The 12,773-nt window shown below is 47.4% G+C and overlaps 1 pseudogene; it reads right to left on the reverse strand.

Moving 5' to 3' along the window:
- The window catches only part of LOC121836599, a 105,769-nt pseudogene extending 97,031 nt beyond the window's left edge, over positions 1–8,738 (reverse strand).
- Positions 8,739–12,773: the final 4,035 nt, after the last annotated feature.

Here is a 12,773-nt window from a genome sequence, read left to right on the forward strand (position 1 = left end):
GTTTATTATTAGTATTTCCACATTACACTTTGCCCCGCGCTCTATTAAAGACGGTGACATGAACATTATCACAAGGCATGTGGGCATATGCACAGGCTTTTTGCTGGGTAAACAGCGAGGTGTAGGGACAACTAACGGGTCAGAGCGCCTCGACAATAGTGACATCCGTGAATATCACGTCTTGCGGCGCACCTCAGAGACATCCTTTAACTACAATCCATATTTCCTCTCTGGGGAGTTCAATACGAACGAGCTTAAGATATGGATATGAGTGAATGGATAACAAAAGGAACCCACATAATAGCCACGGTAGTATTCGCACCTTCTCCAAGTAGGTTGCGTTCAGAAAGGCACTTAACGTTGGGGGGCGCTTTGTTGGCATTTGGAGAGGTCATCCAGCTAATAGTTCGTTTCCTAGTCCTGTCCTCTGCTTCATAATGTTAGCTTACAGACACTGTTCGCGAGAGCAAAACGTGATCAACTGACGACAAAAAGAAAAGAAACCAAAGAAAACCTCTACGTTTTGCTGTAGCGGGGTCAATCATACAAAAAGTAAAACAAGAATGTCGTTTTTTGTGTGTGTGGCCACTTCTCATTTTCTTCTATTTGTTATTTTCTTGACAGTCAAGTGTGCATTGTTGTCGTAGGTCGCTTCACGGTCTGCGTGGCACCTTAGTGTGGCAATCTTTACTTCCGTAGTACCACCCTTTTGATTGAGGATTTTCCTGGGGAAAGGCGCCTTTAGGAAGGCGAAGGGAAAACCTTCATTGTACGAACTTCGGGCTGAAATATGAGTCACAATCGGCAAAAGAGCGATGTTTTCACGAGCTCAGTCAAAGTCACCGTAGCTAATCGGAACTAACAGCAGGATTTTGTTGCTCGAAAGAATGTTCACGTTTCCACGTGCCACTTCATACCGAAAAACTCGAAAAATGGCGGAATGCCAAAAATGTATTTGAGATAATAAGTGCAAGGTACTCAGAAATGTACTTAAAATAGACTATCAAATACTCTCGATCAAAAGTTTTTGCAAGATATCAAGATACTTAAAAAATGTTTGAAATACAGTATCTTGAGTAGAGTGTTTGAGATAGGCACAAGTCTGGGTTAACGTGCTGGTGGTAAGGTTCTCGCTCTCCCATACGTCCAGCCACGCGTCATACCAAAACAATCTCGCTCGGAGTCATACCGCCGCTTCTCGGCACCGTCGTTATTGTTCGTGAAGACACGCCTGTTGCCTGTTCAAATGGGGATTTCATAACACCTTCCGTGTGACCCATGGAACTTCGAATAACTTCGCAGACGAACGTTCTCACGAGAGCGCTCAAGCCGCACACAGCACCGAACCGCCGAACCGAAACCGAACCTATCGAACAAACGGTCGCCAATGGACCACTTCCAAAACCGACGCGCCCCATCGCGGCGAAATACCACGCAGTGCACTCTGGGAACTAGTTGGCCACTCAGTTTCGGTTTCGACTGAGCAGTTTCATCTCATGCTATCACGCCGCGACCGAACGCGCTGCTTGCGTTTTCGATTATCTGACTTCTCACGAACGTACAATACACTCATTCTCGAGCGATACAAAACGAAGACCGGGTCACTTTCCTTGGTTCCCGAAACACCGGATATTGTGCGTGCGTATGCGAACGTAGTAAGTCGTGGCTTAGTCACCCCACCCCACGAGTGCATCTTTGAGCTCAATATCAGTAATCCCGTCTAGTACCAGTGATCTACAACTGAAATTTGTTCGTCTGGAGCCTTACACGCATTTTGCTTGCCAAACGTCCGCCTCTTGTTACTTCATTGGGCAAAAAGCAAGCCGTACCCTCACAGGGTATCAAAGTTGAGGCCAGCGTTTACGCATGAACTTTTAAGGAAACGCAATAAATTCGACCTCATTACTGCACAAAAGTTACTATGATGTCTTCCTCGTGTCATCATATATCTCCCACTCAAATTTTAAGCTGATAGAAGGTTAACTTTTCGCAAACGCTGAGATCGGGTAGCTACGACGGAGGCCCTTAAGAAGTGTCCCATACTCCTCGCTAAGCCTTTTTGGACGAGCTTTTACTGACGCCCGAAATCTGTGCCGGGAACGGTGTCTGAAATTATCTCGGCATACTCAGTCAGGAAGAAAGCAGACACATAACAAATATCATGGCCATTACCAACCGTCAAATGCGCTTTGAATTCGTTCGAGCACTTGTCTGAAGAATGTCGCACCGTGCGCCGGACGGGCATGAACCCCAATGCGGTGCGCATAGGGGTTCATGCCCGTCTGACGCACTTCCGGCGAACGGTGCGACATTCTTCACACAAGTGCTCGACTTTTGCATTCTTAAAACGGTCTGTATGCGCGAATGTGCCTATATGATTGCAGGATAACTTTATGCGCATACGCGATGTTGAATATTAGTGAAATGCAAGCGGGTGGGGACTTCACTTCGTGCAGTGCTGCGTGTCAGTACAGATAAGAGATAAGAAGTGTGTGAAAATTGAGCTTTTCAATGGCACCTCCGAGTTTTACCTCGCATAATCAGGCACATTAAGAAAAACAGTAATTGCAAAAAGAAATATTTCGTCTATGGACGCATGAAGCAAACAAACTTCCTGATCAACAACACTAATGTAAAGGCGCGAGCTCGATGTACGCATACTTATTGTTTGCTACAGCTTGTTGATTCGTACACAAGCAAGATCCCCGAGCACCCGAGCTTCGCAGCGTCGAGACTCCCAGCACTGGCTCGTCCACATACCTCGATTGGAGTGCTAACAGGAAGGCTCAAGTACAAAAATACAACAATCATGTGTTAAGACAAGCTATACGTCTCGGGCTTGTGCTAAAGCTTCGAGGTCTGGCCATTTAGGCTAGTTTTGAGACCACAAATGACCCTCTCGGGACCAGAAAACAATCTCTTGTCGACGTGTCGATCGACACCGAAACCATGCCACCCTCCTCCCTGGCCAACTAGTTCCCAGAGTGCAATGCGCGCCGTGTTGCATGCAGGGCTTTATGGAAGTAGTCTATTTCCTTTTCCGCCTCTCGCCGCTAGGCGCACCGCCGGGCCAACAACAGGTGGTGTTGGCCGGGCGCACCGCGCGCAATTATCTGGACCGACCAGGGGCGGTAATCTGGACACTTTGTGAAAAAGTCGGCGAGAAATCGGGCGGCTATGATTGGCCGGCGCCAAGGTCAAGTGTGGTGTTGGCGAACCACTGCCGCCATAGAGTAATCTACACAAGGTAAAGAGCGGACACTCCCATAGGCCCCAGCGGCCCATTTAGCTGGCAGGGAGCGCACCCAGCGGCCGTCGTAGTCCCCAACTGAATGAATGGAGTCACAATAAAAATACTTACCGGATGGATAGATATATAGTTTGGCGTAGTGTATTGGGCGGTAGCCTGCGCCATCTGGTTTGCCGCGAGTTATGTTTTTCCTACTATTCCCGCATGGTAAATTTCAGCTGTAATTACTTCACACCTATGTACGATTCCTAATGCGGACAACTAATGGACAATACTATATACAGTTAACACTGACTTTACAAGCCAGGAAACCCATGTAGGTTTGTGCTGTCCAGAAGAACACCACCAGGGAGTAATCAACACAGTTTATTTTCGCAACAAAAATATGGTGGGCAGTTTGTGCCTCGTATATAATTACCAAAACTACAAAACATAAGCACCGTGCATCAAGGATTCACAAACAATACATCCTACAAAAAAATGACAAGCATATTATAAAAAAATGACAAGCATGAAAATCTTATCAAACAACTGGAATTACAATGTTACAACTGCAATTGGATTGCAAGCCTGTTTTGTGTTCTCAAGCATGTTCCATGGAAGGTGCACCACACACATAACATATGCAGCATCAGCAACACATACTAAAAAAAACTGGCCATGCAGTATGAAAGCTCGTTGATCCAATGCAATTTGTATGCAAATAAAACGCTCAGCAGAAGAAATCTGAAATGCACGATGACCACAATGAGAAAAACAGACAAGTAAATGCCTAAACAAGATTGCCACTAGTATAGACCTTCTTAGTCTGTGACATAGTCATTAAATAACCCTAACACAGCCAGAACTACAGAATTAAAAATACCTTGCTCCTGCTGATTTAAGTAACAATAATGACCAAAATAACAAGAACTGAAAGCCAACCGACGGTCTAATACAGGTTTTACGTTCATGTCACGTTTAACATGTCACATTTAACATGTAAGGTTTACCATGACCACTACCATAACAAGCGCACATGAAATGGCTGACAAAAGACTGCTAAATCAGACTGGTGCCCGGTGTACCTGCGACCCACTCATCACAAATGATTCCACCAAGGCTTGGCATGCAATCTGCACTGCCTAATTAGGTACATCTTACAAGGTGTCTACCCAATGACTTTTCCAAAGTCCATGATTTTTCCAGGTTTCCCTTGACTATTTTGATAAAATTTCCTGGCTGTTCCTTCCTTCGAAGGATGACATTTCGGGCACTGTTATTCAGCAGAACCGTGACGACACCTGATCGCCGGGCTTCGTTCCGCACCACCGTGCCACTTTTACTCGTCACTTTCCCTGATTTAGCCAACCTTTTGACAGTTTCCCTGATAATTCCCTGAATTTTCCAGGTGATCCAAAATTCCCTGAGCATTTCAGGCTTGCCAGGTTGGTGGACACCCCTGATCTCAATCTCCTTCACGCTCCACATATGTGAAAAGCAGAAACAGTGTCCAAAAGAAAAGAAAGTTGCATCCGATATGAGTGACCTAAGAGAGTATTAACAAAGATCAATATGGGAACTTACACATTCCACATGACCACAATAGGAAAAAAACAGACATGACCATCTAAAAAAGCAGTCATTACAATAGACCAGTAGAGTGCAACCTACTGACTGCAAATAATCCCAACAAATGGCTAGTGTGCAGTCTGCACGGCCCAATAAAATCCCAATAAAATTAATTTTACTGTTGCAGATATCTCATGAGATGCAACATAAAGGCTGAAACATCATCTTCTACCCACTGAACTTTTCAAGCTGTACACCAAAGACGCGAGAATGGAAGCGAACTTTATCCAAGTTTCTATTTACAAAACGGACATGCCAGCACAATCGAATTCGGCAAAACATTTTTAAAAACCGTGCACGACACTTTGAAGTGCAAAAATTAAAATCACCAACACGCGAGAGAGTTATGTACAATGTTTCACAAACACTTCGGAGGTGCGCTACACTTTCGATAACAGAAAGAAAGATTGACTCGAGCTGCTGAACAAGTGTGAAAGCTGCGCTTGATGGCACAGTCAAGTTGCCGAAGAGCTTGCCTGGGACGTGGTACGCTTTCAGCATCATAAAAAACTGATGTGGCTCATCAAGGTTACTGTGCTCATCTCTAAGCAAGTCAGGACAACAACAACTTCTGCAGCCTTCTCAGTAAACATTTTAACAATGAAGCCAGCAACATAATAAGTAGCAGAGTTGTCAATAACATGGGACTCCTCATGGGCTGCCAACTCAGTGATGTTTTCCAAAGATGGAAAGTCGTCCTGTGGGACATGCTGCACAACATCCACGAGTGACTCGCTACTAAGTGAAAATGGGGACAACTCCTGGAGGAGGTCCGTCTCATCCTCCTCGACATTTCCCTTCGGTGACAGTGTGAGGAGCTTCTGAATCCCAATGTGTTTCAGGCCAGATAGGAACTGAGGCACATTGGGATTCGAGTTGCATCCCTGCTTTTGTCTTATGTGTCCAAACATCTGTTCAAGTGGGTCTTGTTGAAGTCGACGCGTGAGGAGAAACTCAAAGTCGTAATTCTGGGTAACATCGTCCCACAGCAGCAAGACGGCTTTGATCGTAATTTGCCACCCGATGATAGTGTGTGGCTGACGTTTGCCTTCGAACTTCCAAGACGCAATCCATGGAAACTGTTTTCCGAGAAATTCAACTAAATCCGGCTGCCCTTTTCGAATAGCATGGCGCAACTTTTGCTCCGTTTTCTTTGGACTGGAGCTATTCAAGCAATCAAACAGCTTGTCCATGCGGTCACAAAAATAAGCAGTTGACATGGCTGCTTCAGGCAGCTGTTTTGCATAGACAAGAGCTAAAAGCGCGACGCACACTGAAGCACTCAATACCTGGGTCGCCCGCTTAACCTTCATATTACTGAAAGGTTTCTGGTAGATATGTCTTTCAGTCAACTTTGGCGCCAACCGCAGTCGCATCTAATGTGTGGAGTGGTACAGTTTCACAATATCTGCCCAGTCTACAATCTCATTTTCGATATGAAGCCTGTGGGCCTGCAGGTTGTTCCGAGTTGTTTTCGCTAAATGGGGAACGTCGTAAATGAAGTAAACGCGTTCACGTTTTACAAAAAAAAAGGGCTGCGCCACAGAGACACCAAGCTGGTTTGCTAAGCTTACATTGGAAGCCCCTTGGTCACAAATTACAGCTTTAACTGTAATTCCAATGTCTTGCAACTGCTCAGTGAGCGAGATCAACAAGTTCCGGATTACGGTAGATGGCGTAGACGTGTGCCCAATTGTATAAGCGACTGGTTGAACCCATCTCCGGGAAACTCCGGCAAGAAGGATAACCAGGGCTCTGTCGGCAATCGTTGAGGTTCGTTCGTAGCCATCATCCGTAAATCCATGAACAACATCTTGTGACACGTCATATGACAAGTTTTTTTTTAACACTATCTCATCGAAGATGAGAGTGCAGACGCGGTCGCGGTTACTCCATGATTGTGTTTCTGTAAAAAATGGATGACATAATGCCTGGTATAATTCCAGGTGTCATTTTGACATCCGACAGCCATCTTCTTAGTGTGCGCTGAGTAGGAAGAGTGAGATAACGAGACAAAAAACGGTATGCCCGCGGCCCACGGAAGTTGAGATGAAGAGAAAACTTTTTCAACCATAACGGGAATCGTTTTCCCTTGCCCTTGGATTTCAATTTAACATGGCTTGACAGTAGGTGAAATACCTCGTCTGTCACGTGAGGGCGAATGATGTTGAGAGCTTCCGCAGCCGATCGAGGCATATTCTTATCTTGCTTGCGCAGCCTTGCGATGGTCTTCCGGTACTTTGAAACCTTGGCCTGGAGACGCCTTATGATGTCCTTAGGTTTCGGCGCAGAACTGCGCAGAGGAGGCGTAGAAGCACCTGAAACGGGTAAAAAATAAAAATAACGAAATCAGAGCAGGTAAGCAGTTCTCCTTATAACCAGCATAGCCAACATTACCTTACAGTGACATAATCTGCAAGTAGATAATATGCCCCTAAACTACAGACAATTAGAAATCGTGGGAAATTAGGCTTTTGAAGCTATGTTTGCTAAATTTACATATTTCCGCTGTATGCCTTGACAATACAGTACGTAAGGTATATTACAGGTTTTGCATGAAAAGCCCATCACCGGAAAAGTAGACAAACTAATATCCACCTTAACATGCATGAATTTTAGTTATATGAGTAGTAGCATATGGGCACAGGTGAACAAAAGAAATGGGACACTTACAAGCTCCAACTGGTTCAGAGGAGGACCATGTGGACGGTGTCACCGGTCGGAAATCCAAGGGCGAGCTGCATGATGGGGCTGTAGCCTCCGTGGAGTCCGCGCCGCACGGTGAGGCTGTCGCTTCCATGGAGTCTGGAAAAATGTGTCTATTAGACCCAGGTTGTTGTTTCCAACACAAGTCCTTCCTCACCATGGGCAGCGGTTGAAGGTTCTTCGGGCCGGAAGCTGGAGGCTGTAGCCTCCATGGGGTCTGCGCCGCACGGTGGGGTTGTCGGTCCCATGGAGTCTGGAAATATTTGCCTATTAGACGCAGGCTGTTGTTTCCAACACAAGTCCTTCCTCACCATGGGCAGCGGTTGAGGGTTCTTCGGGCCGGAAGCTGGAGGCTGCACCGCATGATGGGGCTGAAGCCTCCATGGGGTCTACGCTGCACGCTGGGGGTGTCACTTCCATGGAGTCTGGAAAAATTTGTCTATTAGACCCAGGCTGTTGTTTCCAACACAAGTCCTTCCTCACCATGGGCAGCGGTTGAAGGTTCTTCGGGCCGGAAGCTGGAGGCTGTAGCCTCCATGGGGTCTGCGCCGCACGGTGGGGTTGTCGGTCCCATGGAGTCTGGGAATATTTGCCTATTAGACGCAGGCTGTTGTTTCCAACACAAGTCCTTCCTCACCATGGGCAGCGGTTGAGGGTTCTTTGGGCCGGAAGCTGGAGGCTGCACCGCATGATGGGGCTGAAGCCTCTATGGGGTCTACGCCGCACGGTGGGGGTGTCACTTCCATGGAGTCTGGAAATATTTGCCTATTAGACGCAGGCTGTTGTTTCCAACACAAGTCCTTCCTCACCATGGGCAGCGGTTGAGGGTTCTTTGGGCTGGAAGCTGGAGGCTGCACCGCATGATGGGGCTGAAGCCTCTATGGGGTCTACGCCACACGGTGGGGGTGTCGCTTCCATGGAGTCTGGAAAAATTTGTCTATTAGACCCAGGCTGTTGTTTCCAACACAAGTCCTTCCTCACCATGGGCAGCGGTTGAGGGTTCTTCGGGCCGGAAGCTGGAGGCTGTAGCCTCCATGGGGTCTGCGCCGCACGGTGGGGTTGTCGCTTCCATAAAGTCTGGAAGAGTTTCGTCTATTAGAAGTTAGGTTGTGAAGCCGTAGAAGCAATATTGTGTTTAAATAAAGTTTTACACAAGTAATATACTTTTCGTATATGGATAGTTAAATAAATCTTTACCTTTAGCTCCCTCAGCATCTGAATATGTCGATGGGCGAACTGAAGGCACAGCGGTTTTCATTAGCTTTGTTCGCCCAGGGTCCATGAAGTCACGCGCTGTGAAGTGACTGCTGCAGACGAAATACTTCGCATGCAGCTCACTGGACGATTTTCGCAGAAGGTCGTCTCTTTTGGCATACCTCAGCCATGCCTTTGACCTGGAAGATGTAGTGAACTTCATTATTCTTTATTTTTGTTAAAAATAAAATATTTGACCATAAAGGCCCGTTCACACTCTTGCAACCGAGTACGACCGAGAGAAACTTCTTAGGACCAGGCGCGCTGCTGCGGAGCTGGTCCTAAGAAGTCGTAAGAGGATTAAAAACCGGTCTTGTCTCTCTCGGTCGTACTCGGTTGCAAGAGTGTGAACGGCGCTTAATGGTTTAGATATTGTGGTTTCACATGGAGGTGATAAGCAAACTAATAGTGGTTCAGAAGGTTGTAGTTATTTATTGACTGCACACATACACAATTTTGCTGACTGGTTAAAAGGTACGCAATTCTATAAAAAGAAGTGCAACTTTTTTGGGAGTTTGGTAGTTTTATACCAGTGCTGACAATGGGCATCAGCTAGTTTTAGTGCCTTGCTCATTTATAGAAACATTAAAAAACTTAATCTCAATAAAAAACAAATAAAAAAACGAGTTGTGCTTTCCTTGCATGTCATGTTAATTCAGCACGTAGCAACGAATTTGTAATGCAGTCTGCCTTGCAGAGCTGGGAAGCTAGTCCACCACAATCCGGTTATCATGGAACGGAATGTTTTAAAACTAAATTTAGTACTAACAGAAGTAAAGTTTTGATTAAGTAAGTTTTGATTAAACATTCAGCTTTCTCTCCGGTTTTCATTAGAACTATGCGTCCAGTACGTAGTTAAAACAAAGGACAACCTGTCGTCTCGTGGAACTCGGAAGGACTTTGTTCCTGGCTTCTTGCGCGTTCTCCCATTGTTTCCGCACCAGGCTACGCAACAGTAGCTGCCGTAGCCAAACATCCTGGCGGCATCAGCTGGGAAACGAAACTAGCACAAGTCAATTTGAGATTACGCGAATTTGGTGCCTTCATTTCATAGCAATTCGGGAACCAAAATTGTTAAAGCGACAACAAAGAGTGGTGATAAAGAAAAGCCTTCACGGTATTGTCACCTTCCATTTCTTTGTATTTTCCTCGTGAGCGCGCTTTGCTTAGGATGGCCTCGCCCTAAGCAAAGCGCGCATGAAGGCTACCTGTACCCCCTGCGGTACCTACCCTGCTTCATACATGGCGCCAGGTACAACGCTGTCATAGCTGCTGGCGCAAAAGCCACGCGCTCGCGTTACCAGCATTGACAGCGATGCACATGAGGTATGAAATTGAGTATGCCTTGAGTGCCTTAACTGGCGCTCTCGCTGCACGAGCGCACTCGTGCACGTGCAACTGCCGAGGCTTCATCCAGAGCAATTAGCTCGCGCTTTAGCCCGTGCATCCAACTATGGCCAAAAGCAAGCAAAATACGGTGTCAGTAAAACGACTCACCTTTCTAACAACGGAAGAATGTCGAGAAGCCCGCACGAGCCACTCAAGTGCAGCCCAACCGATCTTTCGAGCGACGTGACCGGAAAGCTACCGTCCGCCGAGCCGACGGCCCCGAAGCCATCCACTGAGCCGCAGCCAAAGCCGCAGCTGTCCAAATTGTTTTTAAAAGTATTTGGAACTGCTATTAATTTTGAAATGTTAGGTTATAGAGTGGAGTTATTTATCAAGGGTGAAAATATGATAAATGTCTAAATTAGGTGTGTGACTGCAGTGCCACTGAACGGTCGTCGTAGTCCCTAGCTCGTGGGCCGCGAATCGTCTCGAGTGTCCCCTCTTTTCGTTTACTGTGTTACTCTATGCTGCCGCCAGATTTCTCGTCGACTTTCTCGCCAAGTGTCCAGATTAGGACCCCAGACTTGAGCGGCGCCATGCCGTGAGGCGCATACGTCACAGTGACGTAGGGACGCGAGACTCGTTGCCATGGGTACTGCAGCGCGTCGGCCGTTTCCATCGCACATGTATCCCTGACACACGCATGACGCATCCACTGCCGGCCGGCGCATAGACCGCCCATTGCTATGTGTGACAACGTAGCGTCCCCTATACACCAACTCAACTCTGTGACGTTCCGGCGCGGTGGTGGCGCGTAGGACGCACTTCCGGTCTGGGGTTGTGGGCAGAAGTCCCCATGCGAGACGTGCATTCCTGCGTTGTTTTGAAAGGAACGAGACAAAAATCTACCTTCTCGTCAAAACGCCGCCACTGGGGCCGTACAAAACAAGTCGCGAAAGGTTTGAAAGTCAGTTTTCACGTGCTCGGTTTGTCCGAGGATCCTGGATATGTACCGTGAAAAGGGAAAAGCAGACGCCGTCGGGCAACGATTGCCTGGGCGGGAAGCACTTTGGGTTGATTTCACGGATACTTGTGGTCATCAGATTTATTTGTTTTGTTCTAACCAAACGCCAGAAAACAGTCAAGTTATGCGGACCACCTGCAGACTATACGTTCAGCGCGTCTTCAAGCTCAAACGGCCGCCTGATCGTTCGAACTGTCGTCTGCTCTTTCAAACGTTTCTACTGGTCGTCTGCTCTCTTGCCGGCCCGTAGACCAAATGTTGGCCCGGTGTTCGCGATAAGAAGTAAGTGCAGGCCTCAGAAGACTAAAGTTTGAAGGTTGGTAAACAGGCTCGATGTAAGCAGTACATACAAGGAGATGTTGTTCATTGTTGCCAACGACCATCATTGACTTGTTACGCCTAATTCACTCGGTCCTATTCTGTTTGCGATGTTCAGTATCGACGTCGACCATCTCAGCTACGGTTCACGCTTTTGCAGCCCGAGCGGCGTCGCGACTGAAAATTGCGAGCGAAATCTCATCATGCGAATCAGGCTTTAGCGTACATACTGCGGCGTCCACGCGGAATGAATCGCCACATGTCACATTATTCACGCGAAGTTTTGCGGTGTAACGAGTCTCGGTAATTTTGCTGACGCCACTCAAGTAGTCAGGCATCGCCAGGAAGACGTACAACCAACAATTTGAACGCGAAAAAGGGCAGGGGGACTCAGACCGACGCCGACAACATCGCATTTCAGTGGTTTGTTTATCGGCGACGGCGAGCTTCTTGCCCACACCCCCATCGCGCATGCGCGGCGCCGGTGGCGTCCGCTAGGGGCGCTTCGGTTTGTTTGTAAACATGAGTTGGTGTATACGGAGCAACCAGTCCGTCGCGAGCGGCTTTGGCATGCCGTTCACAGTCGGACACCGAATGCGTCCGAGCCGCTAGGTCTCCCGAGACTAAAGGCCGAACCATATGGGGCGTATTTGCGACGTATTTACGGGCGTTTCGGCGGACGTTATCCCGACGTATAGCGGGCGTCGGGACGAACGTTTCCTCGACGCCTCGAGGTCGGCGTAAATGCGCGCGTATACGCAGATCCGATCGAGGCAGATCGCCGCGCTCCGGCGTATTTCGGCGTGGCGTATCCGGAAGCGTTCGGCACGGTGCCGGCCAATCAGCTCCCAAGTTGACAGCCGGAAGTTGCTCGAGGATTGACTTGCCTAGCTATCCTTAGAAATAATGGAAACAGCGCGCAAACGGCAAGGGCGGGAGGAAAAGGAGTACACAGGACGAGCGCTGAACTGACAACTGAATATTTATTGAAAAGGACCCAACGAAGAAAACACCCACAAAAAAAAAAAAACACACCCGCATCAACACGTGTCCATGAAAGTAATCTCCTTCTTATGTAAATACACAGAAGTTTGACTCACGCAGTTCTGTTCCCCCTCCTTCTTTATTCCATACGCTTCTAAAATTTCCCTGGCTGTTTTTTCTGCTCCCCTCCCCATGATTGTGATCTTATTGAAATCAGGATGACATTCTGTGTATTTACATAAGAAGGAGATTACTTTCATGGACACGTGTTGATGCGGGTGTGTTTTTTTGTGGGTG

This window comes from Ixodes scapularis, unplaced genomic scaffold (genome assembly GCF_016920785.2).
Source record: "Ixodes scapularis isolate PalLabHiFi unplaced genomic scaffold, ASM1692078v2 PGA_scaffold2__306_contigs__length_199485367, whole genome shotgun sequence".
NCBI lineage: Eukaryota > Metazoa > Arthropoda > Arachnida > Ixodida > Ixodidae > Ixodes > Ixodes scapularis.